This window comes from Cetorhinus maximus, chromosome 16 (genome assembly GCF_964194155.1).
Source record: "Cetorhinus maximus chromosome 16, sCetMax3.hap1.1, whole genome shotgun sequence".
NCBI lineage: Eukaryota > Metazoa > Chordata > Chondrichthyes > Lamniformes > Cetorhinidae > Cetorhinus > Cetorhinus maximus.
The window spans coordinates 25,974,917-25,987,428 of NC_135894.1; the positions used below are offsets into that span (position 1 = coordinate 25,974,917).

The 12,512-nt window shown below is 41.3% G+C and overlaps 1 protein-coding gene across 4 annotated transcripts in view; it reads right to left on the reverse strand.

The window, feature by feature from the left end:
- Positions 1–12,512, reverse strand: part of mcf2la (mcf.2 cell line derived transforming sequence-like a) — a 264,376-nt gene that overhangs the window by 94,584 nt on the left and 157,280 nt on the right. The gene's annotated exons all lie outside the window — the stretch shown is intronic.

A 12,512-nucleotide genomic window follows, 5' to 3' on the forward strand; every position in this document is an offset into this window, starting at 1 on the left:
TTCCTGTACCCCCTTGAAAGTTGTACCAGGCGTCCACAGAAAATTTCAAATTGCTGATACAAACATTGCCATTACTTGCTTTTAGCCTTGAGAATGACCACTGCAATCCTTTACGCTACTAGGCCTGCTTTCCCAAGAAATTTCTAGACATATTCGACATCCCTAAATTCTAAAACACAAAGCCCTTCAAAAGGTATGTCAAAAGATCCAACAATGAACTGAAACGCGATCAGAACACTTTTTCTGAAAAAATGCACCTTAGCGAAAGGTTACCATTCTATTGATCGGTGATTTTTGAAGGTGAAGACCACGCATAAACACTTGTCATACTCATGCAACGTTTCTGTCAGCATTGTTGGTGCAGCAATGCTAATTGTTAAAATAAATAACTTCACAACTTCACATGATAGTCTCAGCAATTAATGAAACACCTCACACTCACTGTTTGGGGAAGTCAGTAGCTCCTTTCTGCCTGTGAACAAGGGAGAATAAAGGTACAGGCACAGAGAAACAAGAAGTAAATTGAGTTTACAAATGGTTGTTTGGTAATACAGAATTTGAATATTTCTGAAAAAAAGAGACATGGTGTCAAAGCTTTTCGTTTGGCACTCATCAGGGCAGCTACACTAGATAAACTGACAGTAAAGGGAACAACAATGGTACTGGATCTAGAATCTGAATGTGGTTCTAATGTGCAGGTCCATATATTCACATCCACATGAAGATCCACCTGGATTTCAGGAGTCCATCAACTTCCATATCACTAAGAACACAGCCATACAACTTGTTATGTAAAATTTAGCAATCATGCAAAGTACTCCTCTCTAATGCAATTGGGCTTTCGTCCAAAACAGTTCTCGCATTTACACTTTCAGTCATTTGGTGGTACAGGACTTGCATATAGCTGAATAAAGAGACATGTTACCAAAACTTTTCATTTTGCACTCATCGGGACAAATGCAAGAATACCAAATTTCAAAGGGAACATCAATTTATACTGCAGGAGAATAGGGTGCTGATTGGTTGGCATGTTGACTCTGATTGGTCGAGGCTTTGCTATGAAGAATGCACCAGAGCACTCTTGCTCCCAAAGCTCTGGTTTAAATCTAAAATTTTGTTCCCATTTTTCATAAGTAGATGTTTCTTGTGAACTGAAACCCATGACTTCACTCTGTTATGTATGGCTTAGTAGTAGAGATCAGACATGCATGGGTGATCGCCGGAAGTAGAATGCAGGAGAGATGCCTGTGTGATCCTATCATCTCACAGAACATAGAACACACCACACCATTAAACCACTGTGAGTAGCTTCAATGACTGTGCGGGTATATAATTATATTCAGGAATATACTCTGTAATACAAAGAAATACCAGTTTCATTCCTCCCTCTTTCAAATAGTCCATAAACCACAGCACAGTTCTCTAGCGTGGGTAATGTCCAGGGGGCTCTGCAGTGTGATAGGAATGGGGAGTGATCAGGGAGCTCTGCAGTGCGGGGGGAATGGGCAGTGATCAGGGAACTCTGCAGTGTGTGGGGAGTGGGGTATAGTGATCAGGGAGCTCTGCAGTGTGTGGGGAGTGGGGTATCGTGATCAGGGAGCTCTGCAGTGTGTGGGGAATGGGCAATGATCAGGGAGCTCTGCAGTGTGTGGGCAGTGAGGTATAGATCTCAGGGAGCTCTGCAGTGTGTGGAGAATGGGCAGTAATCAGGGAGCTCTGCAGTGTGTGAGGAATGGGCAGTGATCAGGGAGCTCTGCTGTGTATGGAGAATGGGCAGTGATCAGGGAGCTCAGCAGTGTGTGGGCAGCGTGCAGTGATCAGGGAGCTCTGCTGTGTGTAGGGAATGGGCAGTGATCAGGGAGCTCTGGGAGGTAACCAGGTGTGTAGGTGAGGATAGTGCAGTTGATATAGTTTATATGGATTTCAGCAAAGCCTTTGACAAGGTCCCATATGGGAGACTTATAAAGAAGGCAAGCGCACATGGGATACAGGGTAATTTGATAAGGTGGATTCAAAATTGGCTTAGTTGTAGGAGACAGAGGGTGATGGCAGAAGGCTGCTCTAGTGACTGGAAGCCAGCGTCCAGTGGTGTACCACTGGGATCTGTGCTGGGTCCCCTATTATTCGTCATTTATATAAACGACATAGATGACTATGTGGGGGGAGGATTAGTAAGTTTGCGGATGACGTAAAGATTGGCTGGGTGGTTAACAGTGAGGTTGAGTGTCTTGGGCTACAGGAAGATATAGACAAGATGGTCAAATGGGCAGATAAGTGACAGATGGAATTTAAACGTGAAAAGTGCAAGGTGATACACTTTGGAAGGAGTAGTTTGACAAGGAAGTATTCAATGAATGGCATGATACTCATAAGTTCTGAGGAACAAAGGGACCTTGGCATGTGTGTCCATAGATCTCTGAAGGCAGAGGGGCATGTTGGTGGGTGGTGAAAAAGGCATATGGGACACTTGCCTTTATCAATCGAGGCATAGATTACAAAAGTAGGGGGATCATGTTGGAGTTGTATAGAACCTTGGTGAGGCCACAGCTGGAGTAGTGTGTGCAGTTCTGGTCACCACATTATAGGAAGGATGTGATTGCGCTGGAGTGGGTGCAGAGGAGATTCACCAGGATGTTGCCTGGGATGAAACATTTAAGTTATGAAGAGAGGTTGGATAGACTTGGGTTGTTTTAGTTGGAGCAGAGAAGACTGAGGGGTGACCTGATCGAGGTGTACAAGATTATGAGGGGCATGGACAGGGTGGATAGGGAGCAGCTGTTACCCTTAGTTGAAGGGTCAGTCACGAGGGGTCACAGGTTCAAGGTGACGGGCAGGAGGTGTGGGGGGGATGTGAGGAAAAACTTTTTTACCCAGGAGGGTGGTGACAATCTGGTATGCGCTCCCTGGGAGGGTGGTGGAGGCGGGCTGCCTCATATCCTCTGGTGAAGAGTCATACAGACTCGAAACGTTAACTGTATTCCTCTCCGCAGATGCTGTCAGGCCTGCTGAGTTTTTCCAGCTATTTCCCTTTTTGTTTCAGACTTCCAGCTTTTATCCTTTAAAAAGTACCTGGATGAGCACTTGGCACGTCATAACATTCAAGGCTATGGGCCAAGTGCTGGTAAATGGGATTATGTCGGTAGGTCAGGTGTTTCTCACATGTCGGTGCTGACTCGACGGACTGAAGGGCCTCTTCAGCACTGTGAGATTCTGTGATTTTGCTGCGTGTGGGGAATGGGCAGTGATTAGGCAGCACTGCAGTGTGTGGGGAGTGGGCAGTAATCAGGGAGCTCTGCAGTGTGTGGGAATGAGCGGTGATCAGTGAGCTCTGCAGTGTGTGGGGAGTGGGCAGTGGTTAGGGAGTACTGCAGTGTGTGGGGAATGGGCAGTGATCAGGGAGCTCTGCAGTGTGTGGGGAATGGGCAGTGATCAGGGAGCTCTGTAGTGTGAGGAGAATGGGCAGTGATCAGGGAGCTCTGCAGTGTGTGGGGAATGGGCAGTAATCAGGGAGCTCTGCAGTGTGTGGGGAATGGGCAGCAATCAGGGAGCTCTGCAGTGTGTGGGGAATGGGCAGTAATCAGGGAGCTCTGCAGTGTGTGGTGAATGGGCAGTGATCAGGGAGCTCTGCAGTGTGTGGGAATGGGCAGTGATCAGGGAGCTCTGCAGTGTGTCAGGAGTAGGCAGTGATCAGGGAGCCCTGCAGTGTTTGGGGAGTGGGCTATAGTGATCACGGAGCTCTGCAGTGTGTGGGGAATGGGTTGTGATCAGGGAGCTCTGCAGTGTGTGGGGAATGGGCAGTGATCAGGGAGCTCTGCAGTGTGTGGGGAATGGAGTATAGTGATCAGTGAGGTCTGCATTGTGTGGGGAATGCGCAGTGGTCAGCGTGCTTTGCATGGGTGGGGAATTGGCAGTGTGAGAATGTATGTTTATTTTTACTATTTTTGGGGCATAGTGTGTTATTCTGTGAAGAAGGCTGTGTCAGAATGCGTCTGTGTCTCTGCGTCTGCATCTGTATCTGTGTGTCTGTGCGTGTCTCCGCATGCATAAATGATTTAATTAAGCTCCATAAAGGTTAATAGAGGCAGGTCTGGGAGGTTAAGACATGAATCGATAAAGGCTTTAGATGTGATTTGTACTGAGATATTATGATGGGGTTAAGGTACAAGTAAATAGGATGGGTGTAACAATTGCATTTTGTAGGTAAGGTGAAAGTTTGTTTGAATATCAAAGGAAGTCAGAATTAACAAGAAACACTTTTACATATTACAAGAGTTATAGGTAAACAGAAGAGAGTATATTACATTTTATTGACCCGAAAGCAGAGACAAAATAGAAACAAGAAAAATTTAATATTTGGAAGGATTTGAGTTTCAAAGAAGTGTGAGAACAATGTAACCTGAGATGAAAGGGGGGAAAAGGTATTTTAGAGTTACTGTGGAGAGCAGTTTGCCTTCGGTAATATTACTGGATTTTTATAGGTAACCATCTATAAGGGACTGGCCTGGAAGGTGTTTACTTGTGGGTTTGAACAGGTAGGGAGTCTTTTGGGAGAATGTTTTGTAACACTAATTGTATCTGTAATTGTGTGTGTCTAAGTTTTCCTTTCGTCTTGTTAATAAAACTTTTACTTTTAATTTTTAAAATCCCAAAAGTGTTATTGGACTTCTTGCTGCTGTCAAGGCGATATAATAATGTCTACAATGTTATTGCAAATTACTTTAAAATAGAGTTCAAGTGGTGTCTGTGTCTGTGTGTCTTAATTGGATTAAAGCTAGCTGGTCTAAAGGCTTTGATGTATAGAAGAGAAGTAGGTTTGAAATGTTAATTAGGTAAACATAGGAAAGTTAGAAGGTGAAGTGTAAAGAGGGCAATTTGCATTTTTAAATAAACCATTCAAAGGAATGGGTGAAATATTACACCTAGCCAGAAGTCAAATAATGTATTTATTTTTTCCAAAGCTTACTAATAAAATTAGTGCTATGAAAGGGTTTTATTGTTAGAAGAGGTAAAGTTCAAAAACCTAGTGATACAATGAGAATTTGCGCTCAAAGAAGAAAATATGGATAAAGGAAGAGAAGGCTATTGGTAAAAGAAGAGGGATTCTAAGATCTAAAGCATCCAGCCTGTAAGCCTCAAGCCGCTGTCTGCAAGGACACAGAGCTGAAAGAAACTCATTTTGAATGCAGCTGTCCAGAGTGTGCTTTGCCAGGGATCTGTTTAAATCTGTGTTTTATATTGTTGCCTTAACCGAGGTGTAACTAGGAGTCAGGTTAATTAGGGGATTTTTAGAAGCTATTCCAGTAGCAATTTGTAGACATACGATTGTGTTAACAAGCTTTTAATTAATACATGTTTAATTTAGTTTTATAAAAATCTCTTGAGACTCAATGGTCTTATTACTACTCAATTCAAAGCCTGCATCTCAAAACATACAAATTGCAAAAACTGGTTATGACAGTTGTTTCAAATCCCTCTGGGATTTGAACAACTCAGCGTTTACCATCAGCTGTGCCATAATAATTGAAGAGTCTTTGCGGGATATATTTGTGATTCCTTGATTGGTTTGGAATTGGTGAATCTTAAGGTTACAAGTATGAGGAGCACTTTGAATTCAGGAGCAGGAGGTGTCAGCTGTGGCTCAGTTCATAGCACCCTCGCCTTTGAACCAGAGGGTTGTGGGTTCATGTCCCACTCCTGGAAACCAAGAACTGTGATTGTACTCGAAAGAGTTGCAATCTGTGACTGTTGATAACTCAAAAGAGTTTGAATTCAGGAGCAGGTGTGAGGTATTTTTCAAGTGGTGAGACTGCAAAAATGGCTATATCTTTGGCTAAATCTTTTTATTTGGAAGTAGAAGATATAACTCTGATTGGGTTACAGAAAGTATCCAAGGATAAGTTAACAGAGTTGGTGGATAAATTACAATTGGGGTTACCTGCAGGGGCTAGGAAAGCAGATATAATTGAAGGTATAGCACAGCATTTAAAGTGGGAAGTGATACCTGACACTAGTGAGTCACAGCTGGAGGTAATGAGACTTCAGTTAGAAATGAAGAAGTTTTAACTTGAACAAAGGAAATGAAAAAAACTTGAGCTAGAGGCAGCAGGAAAAGGGCATTTCAAAGGCAGCATACAGAAAGGCAGGAGAAAGAAAGGAAACTGGAACTGGAATTACAAGCAAGAGAGAAGGATAAAGAAACAGAGGCAAAATGTATTCCAGAATGTTATTACCTTAAGGGTGATATTTTAATGAGAAAGTGGAGGCCAGATCATGTCTCAACAAATGAAAATTGGAGGGAGGTGCATCAGACTGTTATCCCAGTTAGCTATAGAAATGAGATTATGAGGATAGCTCATGAAATTCCAATGGGGGGACATTTAGGAATTAGGAAAACACAGGCAAAAATATAGAAATATTTTTAATAGCCTGGATTGTATAGGGATGTAGTAAAATTCTGCAGAACATCTCACACGTCAGGTGATAGGGAAACCACAAGCAGTGATTAAGCCGGCACCTTTAATTCCAATTCCAGCATTTGAAGAACATTTTACGAGAGTCATGATTGATTATGTAGGACCCCTCCCTAAGACGAAAAGTGGAACTAAATACTTACTGGCAATAATGGATGTGTCTACCAGATTTCCTGAAGCAACACTTTTAAGAAATAATACACCAAGAAGATTGTGGAAGAGTTAACTAAATGTTTTACAATATATGGTGTACCTAAAGAAATACAATCAGATCAGGGGTCAAATTTCATATCATAGCTGTTTAATGAAGTAATGAACAGTTTGGGGATAAAACAGTTTAAGTCATCAGCTTATCATCCAGAGTCACAAGGGGCTTTGGAAAGATGACGTCAAACTTTAAAAACTATGATGAGAGCGTACTGTCAGGATTATCCACAGGATTGGGATGGGGGGATTACCTTCTTGTTACTTGCTATTAGAGACGCTCCTAATGCATTGACTGGTTTTAGCCCTTTTCAACTTGTTTATGGTCATGAGGTAAGGGGGCCATTGAAATTGATTCGTGAGAAATTGGTGGGTCAAAATTCAGAAACTACTCTCCTGGATCAAACTTCAGAGAGAGATTGGACAAAGCATGTGAGTTGGCTAGGGAACATTTAAAGATATCACAGCAAGTGATGAAAGTGAAAGCAGATAGGGAGGCTACAGCTCGGAATTTTGTTGCTAGAGACAAAGTGCGAGTTCCATTACCAGTATTGGGTGAGTCATTAAAGACAAGGTTTAGTGGGACTGTCACCACTATTGAAAAGAAATTGAGTGAAGCAAATTAGTTAATTAATGCTGCAAATAGAAGAAAGAAGCAGAGGGTGTGTCAAATAAATATGCTGAAAAAGTACTTTGACAGGGAAGAGCACCAAAAGGAGGTGCTAGTGGTGGTAGATAATAAGAAAGAGGTAGAAATACAGGATTCTGAAATTGATTTTCCTCTCATCAAATTGGATAATGCGGGGGTACGTGAAAATTTAAATGTAATATTGAGTTACCTTCCAGACAAGTGTCAAAGTGATTTGAAAAAGCTATTGCAGTCACACAAATCTATTTGTGGAAATAAGTTGGAGAGGACAGATTTAGCCTTACATGATGTGGCTTTAGAAGTTTCACCTTCGCTAAGGCAACATCCTTATAGATTAAATCTGGTAAAGTTATCACAAGAACAGGAATAAATGATATCATTGAGTCTCGTCGCAATAACTGGAGCTTGCCTGTTGTACTGGTACCGAAACCGGATGGAACACAAAAACTGTGTGTGGACTATCGAAAGGTGAATGTGGTGACAAAAGTGGATTCATATCCTATACCACGGTTGGAGGATTATATTGAGAAAGTGGGACAATCGTAATTTATCACAAGGATTGACTTGCTAAAGGGATATTGGTCAGTACCATTATCGGAGATAGCAAAGAAGATGTTGGCTTTTGTGACACCAAATGGATTATATCAGTTTAAAGTCATGCCATTTGGCATGAAGAATACACATGCGACATTTCAAAGGCTGGCGAACAAACTAATTGCAGGTCTAAGCAATTGTGGTGTTTATATTGATGACTTAATAGTTTTCAGTCAGACACAGGATGAGCATTTACAACATCTGGAAGAATTACTTAATCGATTAAAAGGAACTAATTTGGTGATGAACTTGGCTCAAAGTGAATTTGCAAAAGCAAAAGTTATGTATCTAGGCCATACCATTGGGCATGGTAAGGTGGCTCCGAGAGATGTGAAAGTCAAGTCTATCATGGATTTCCCAGTGCCTACAACAAAACAAGTAGTTTTGAGATTTCTGGGCATGAGTGGGTATTACCAGAAATTTGTACCAAATTTTAGCAGTGTGGTTGCTCCACTGACTGAACTATTAAAAAAGAACAAGGAGTTTCAATGAGCACAGGAGTGTCAGAAGTCATTTGACAGTTTGAAAACTGTATTGACTATGACACCAGTTTTGGTAGTACCCAATTATGCCAAGCAATTCAAGTTGGCCATAGACGCAAGCAATACAGGCATTGGGGCCATATTGTTACAAGATGATGACACTTGAATTGAAAAACTGATAGGGTATTTTTCATGGAAGCTGAATGTACAACAGAGAAGATATTCAACTATTGACAAGAAAACATTGAGTTTGGTGTTAGCATTGCAGCATTTTGAAATTTATGTTGCAAACAACTCATCAGAAACAATTGTTTTTACAGACCACAATCCTTTAAAGTTTCTGGACAAATTTCATGACAAACGTGCAAGGCTATTCAGGTGGAGTCTATTACTGCGACCATTTAATCTACTGATTATACATGTCACTGGTAGAGAAAATCTGTCTGCAGATGCATTATCATGAGTTTGAAGCTTAAAGGGAACATTGGACGTTTTAAAACCCAAACACTGAACTTGAAAGATTTCTGTCGATACAAAGGATTTAAGGATTTGTATACATATTATGTTAATGCATGGATCTGGTAAAGTAATAGAGTAAGTATATGGATAAGAATATAGATAAGTATAGGAGATAGTGTAAGATGGGTCATTAAAAATGAAGCTGTCTTTTAGAATTATGAGCATTTAAAGTTAGGCGAAGGGACACCTGAAACTAGTGGTAGAGGTAGTTAGAGGTAGTAAGGCTTCAGTTGCAAATGACGTAGTTTGATGTAGAGAGAGATAGAGAAAGGCAATAGCTTGAATCGGAAGAAGAAAAAGAAAGGGAAATGAAAAAAAACTTGGAAAAGAAAGGGATGGTCTAAAAGAAATAGAAATAAAAAGGCTTCAATGGGAAAAAGAGGGGAAAGAAAAAGGAAAAAAAGCAAATGCAAGAAATAGAAATGTGAAAGCTGAACTTCAACTTAAGAGGGAGAAATTAACAATTGAGGAAAGGGAGAAGGAAAGAGATAGAGAAATTCAGAGAGAGAAGGAAGCCAGGCAACATGAATTGTCTAAAATGAAACTTGGAAAAAAGGAAGAAAGGTGAGACGGTGATTCAGATAGTGACTTGGATTCCTTTGAGGAATTTGATTTAACTAAGAATCTTCGTTTAGTGCCTAAATTTACAGAGGATGGAGTTGAAAGATATTTCACCTCATTTGAAAAGATAGCTATGAAATTGAATTGGCCAAGAGATGCTTGGACTATAATGTTACAGTGTTTTATCAGGTACATCAATGAATGCGTATGCAAGCTCATCTTCAGCTTACAAGATAGTAAAGAAGGCCATGGTAAATGCTTATAAGCTTGTCCCTGAAGTTTATCAGTTGAAGTTTAGGACTATAAGAAAGAGACCTAATAAGACTTCTGTAGAGTTTGCAAGAGAAAAATAAATTATCTGGGATCAATGGTTCAGGGCATTAAAATTAGACAAGACTTCTGAAAATGTAAGAGAGGTTATGATTATGGAAGAATTCAGAAACAGCATTCCAGTAAACATTAAGACACATTTAGATGAAAAACAAAGCAAAAAAATCAGGGAAGCTGCTGTTTTAGCTAATATGTATGAAATTTCACATAAACAGTCGAGTGTAGGAAAAGGCTCAAATGGAAATCGGGAAAGAAATTTGAGATATAGAAAACCTAGCGATGGTAAAAATGTTAGCAATAAGGATCAAGCTGAAGGATCTATTAAAGATGGAAAGGTGGGAAGTAGAGTTGAAGGGAGGAAACTGATATGTTAGCACTGAAATAAGGCTGGGCACATGAGATCAAGCTGTTGGAGGCTAAACGGGAGGCTGGTGGCAGTGATAGGAACTCGGAAAAGATCTGTAAGTAAGAGTACCATGGGCTCTTGAGATCCAGGTGCACAACAAACCAATAGTTTTTGTATAGGTGGAGAAGGAAGGAACAGTGGTAGCTGGAGAAGTGGGAATGTGCTCGCAAATTACCCAAGGGAGCTCTGAAGGGGCAGGTTACAGATCTGATTAAAGATTTTATATGTGAAGGGAAAGTATATCCATGTTTACAGGGAAGAGCTAGAAAGGATGTCAAAATTTTAAGGGACACAGGGGCCAGGCCAGTCCTTAATGTTATAGGATAGTGCCATCTGTTCTCCAGAAGGGCTATTGAAGAAGATAGAATTAATAGGATCAATGGGGGAATCAAACCCATTTCATTGCATAAAGTTAAAAACTGATTTGTAAACAGGAGAGGTATTTGTTAGGGTAATAGAGAAATTTCCCATTGCAGGAGTTCAAATTAATCTAGGGAATGATATAGCTGAATTACAGATATTGACTATGCCTACTGTCACAGAGCAGCTTATTGAGGCACACTCAACAGAGGTTTTACAGAAAGAGATCCTAGATTGTATCCAGATTGCGTGGCTTGGGGTCAGAGACACACAAGTTTAAACAGGAAGAAGAATAATCTAAAAGACAGAGGCGGGGGGTAATACTGAAATTCAGTTGCCTGGATCAATCATTAGGTAGTGGTGAGAGAGTTCTGCAATGTGTGGACAATGGTGTAATGATACGGGAGCTCTGCAGTGCGTGAGGAATGGACAGTGATCAGGGAGCTCTGCAGTGTGTGGGAATGGGCAGTAATCAGGGAGCTCTGCAGCGTGTGGGGAATGGGCAGTAATCAGGGAGCTCTGCAGTGTGGGGGAATGGGGATTGATCTGGGAGCTCTGCAGTGTGTGGGGAATGGGCAGTAATCAGGGAGCTCTGCAGTGTGGGGGAATGGGGATTGATCTGGGAGCTCTGCACAGGTGGTGTATCCAGGTCACAAGCCAGAAATCTCAAGGAACACAGTTGTAAAAATAATCACTAATTCCAAATGAGGGGAAAAAATGAAGCCATTTTTGTCATTGGGTCTACCACAGAAACTCATTGGACACTTTGATTATAAATAGGGACGTGAAATGTCTGCTCTGTCTGTTCCTCATCCATCAGTAAGAAATGATCTTGGTTAGGAGGTGGCAAGTCAGTATAGCAATACAAATGACAGTCACAGTTCAGTCAGTGCCAGTACAAGCATCGAGTTTATGGTGTAGACTCTACCTCAGCATAGGGAACTGGAAAGTAATCACCCCAAACTAACTGAAGGGTGGGAGAGCAACAGGTGAGGGGCAAAAACTAGGAATGCTGACTCCAGAGATTTTTAGAAGAATCTGAAAGTGGTGGATTATGCGCGAAATGTAAAGCTCTCCCTGTCAGGTGTCAATCAGTAAATACCACTCTCGAAGAACATCTTCAAAATCAGCACTGCTTTCAGGAGCCAGCATTACTGTGCACATTACAGTGTCGATTTTAAAAAGAGTAGTCGTGAGGAGAGATTCAGAAACAGGGCAAAATGCATATATGCTGTATGGACCACAACCCGCTCCCCAACAGATGATTCTCAACAACAACCTGAATTTATATAGTGCCTCTGACATAGGAAATAGCCCAATAGCACTTCACAGGAACATTGTCAAACTAAATTCCAGGAAGATAACCAGACAGTTGATCAAAAGCTTGGTCCAACAGTTAGGCTTTAAGGAACAATTTAAAGTAAGAGAGCATGGTGGAGAGATCTAAGGAGGGAATTCCAGTGGTTGGGTCCTACAGGCAAATAATAAGCAACAGCCACCAAACAGAGAGCTGAAACACAGATTTGGCAAACAGTTTGCGGAACACCACTATCGTGACCCGGAACTTTCAGTCGCCAGTCATTTTAATTCTCTGCTCCACTCCCACTCTTACCTCTTGCCCTCTTACATTGTTCTAATGAAGCTAGACGTAAGCTTGAGGAACAGCACCTCATCTTTCAATGAGGCACTTCATGTCCCTTACAATGAATTCAACAATTTCAGATCAGAACCTTTGCCCCTTTACACCGGCTGACAGTTGACTGTGGTAAATCTACAATTGTAAATTTATACTACCTCTAGCCTGATCTATTGTTTGTTTACTTCATCCGTTAGCATCTCTTCTGGCTTTGTACCATTACCCAACTGTTATTTAATCAGTCCTGCCTTCCACCCTTTCACAGAATATCCCGTTTTTAATTTCCTCCCCTCCTTCCTTT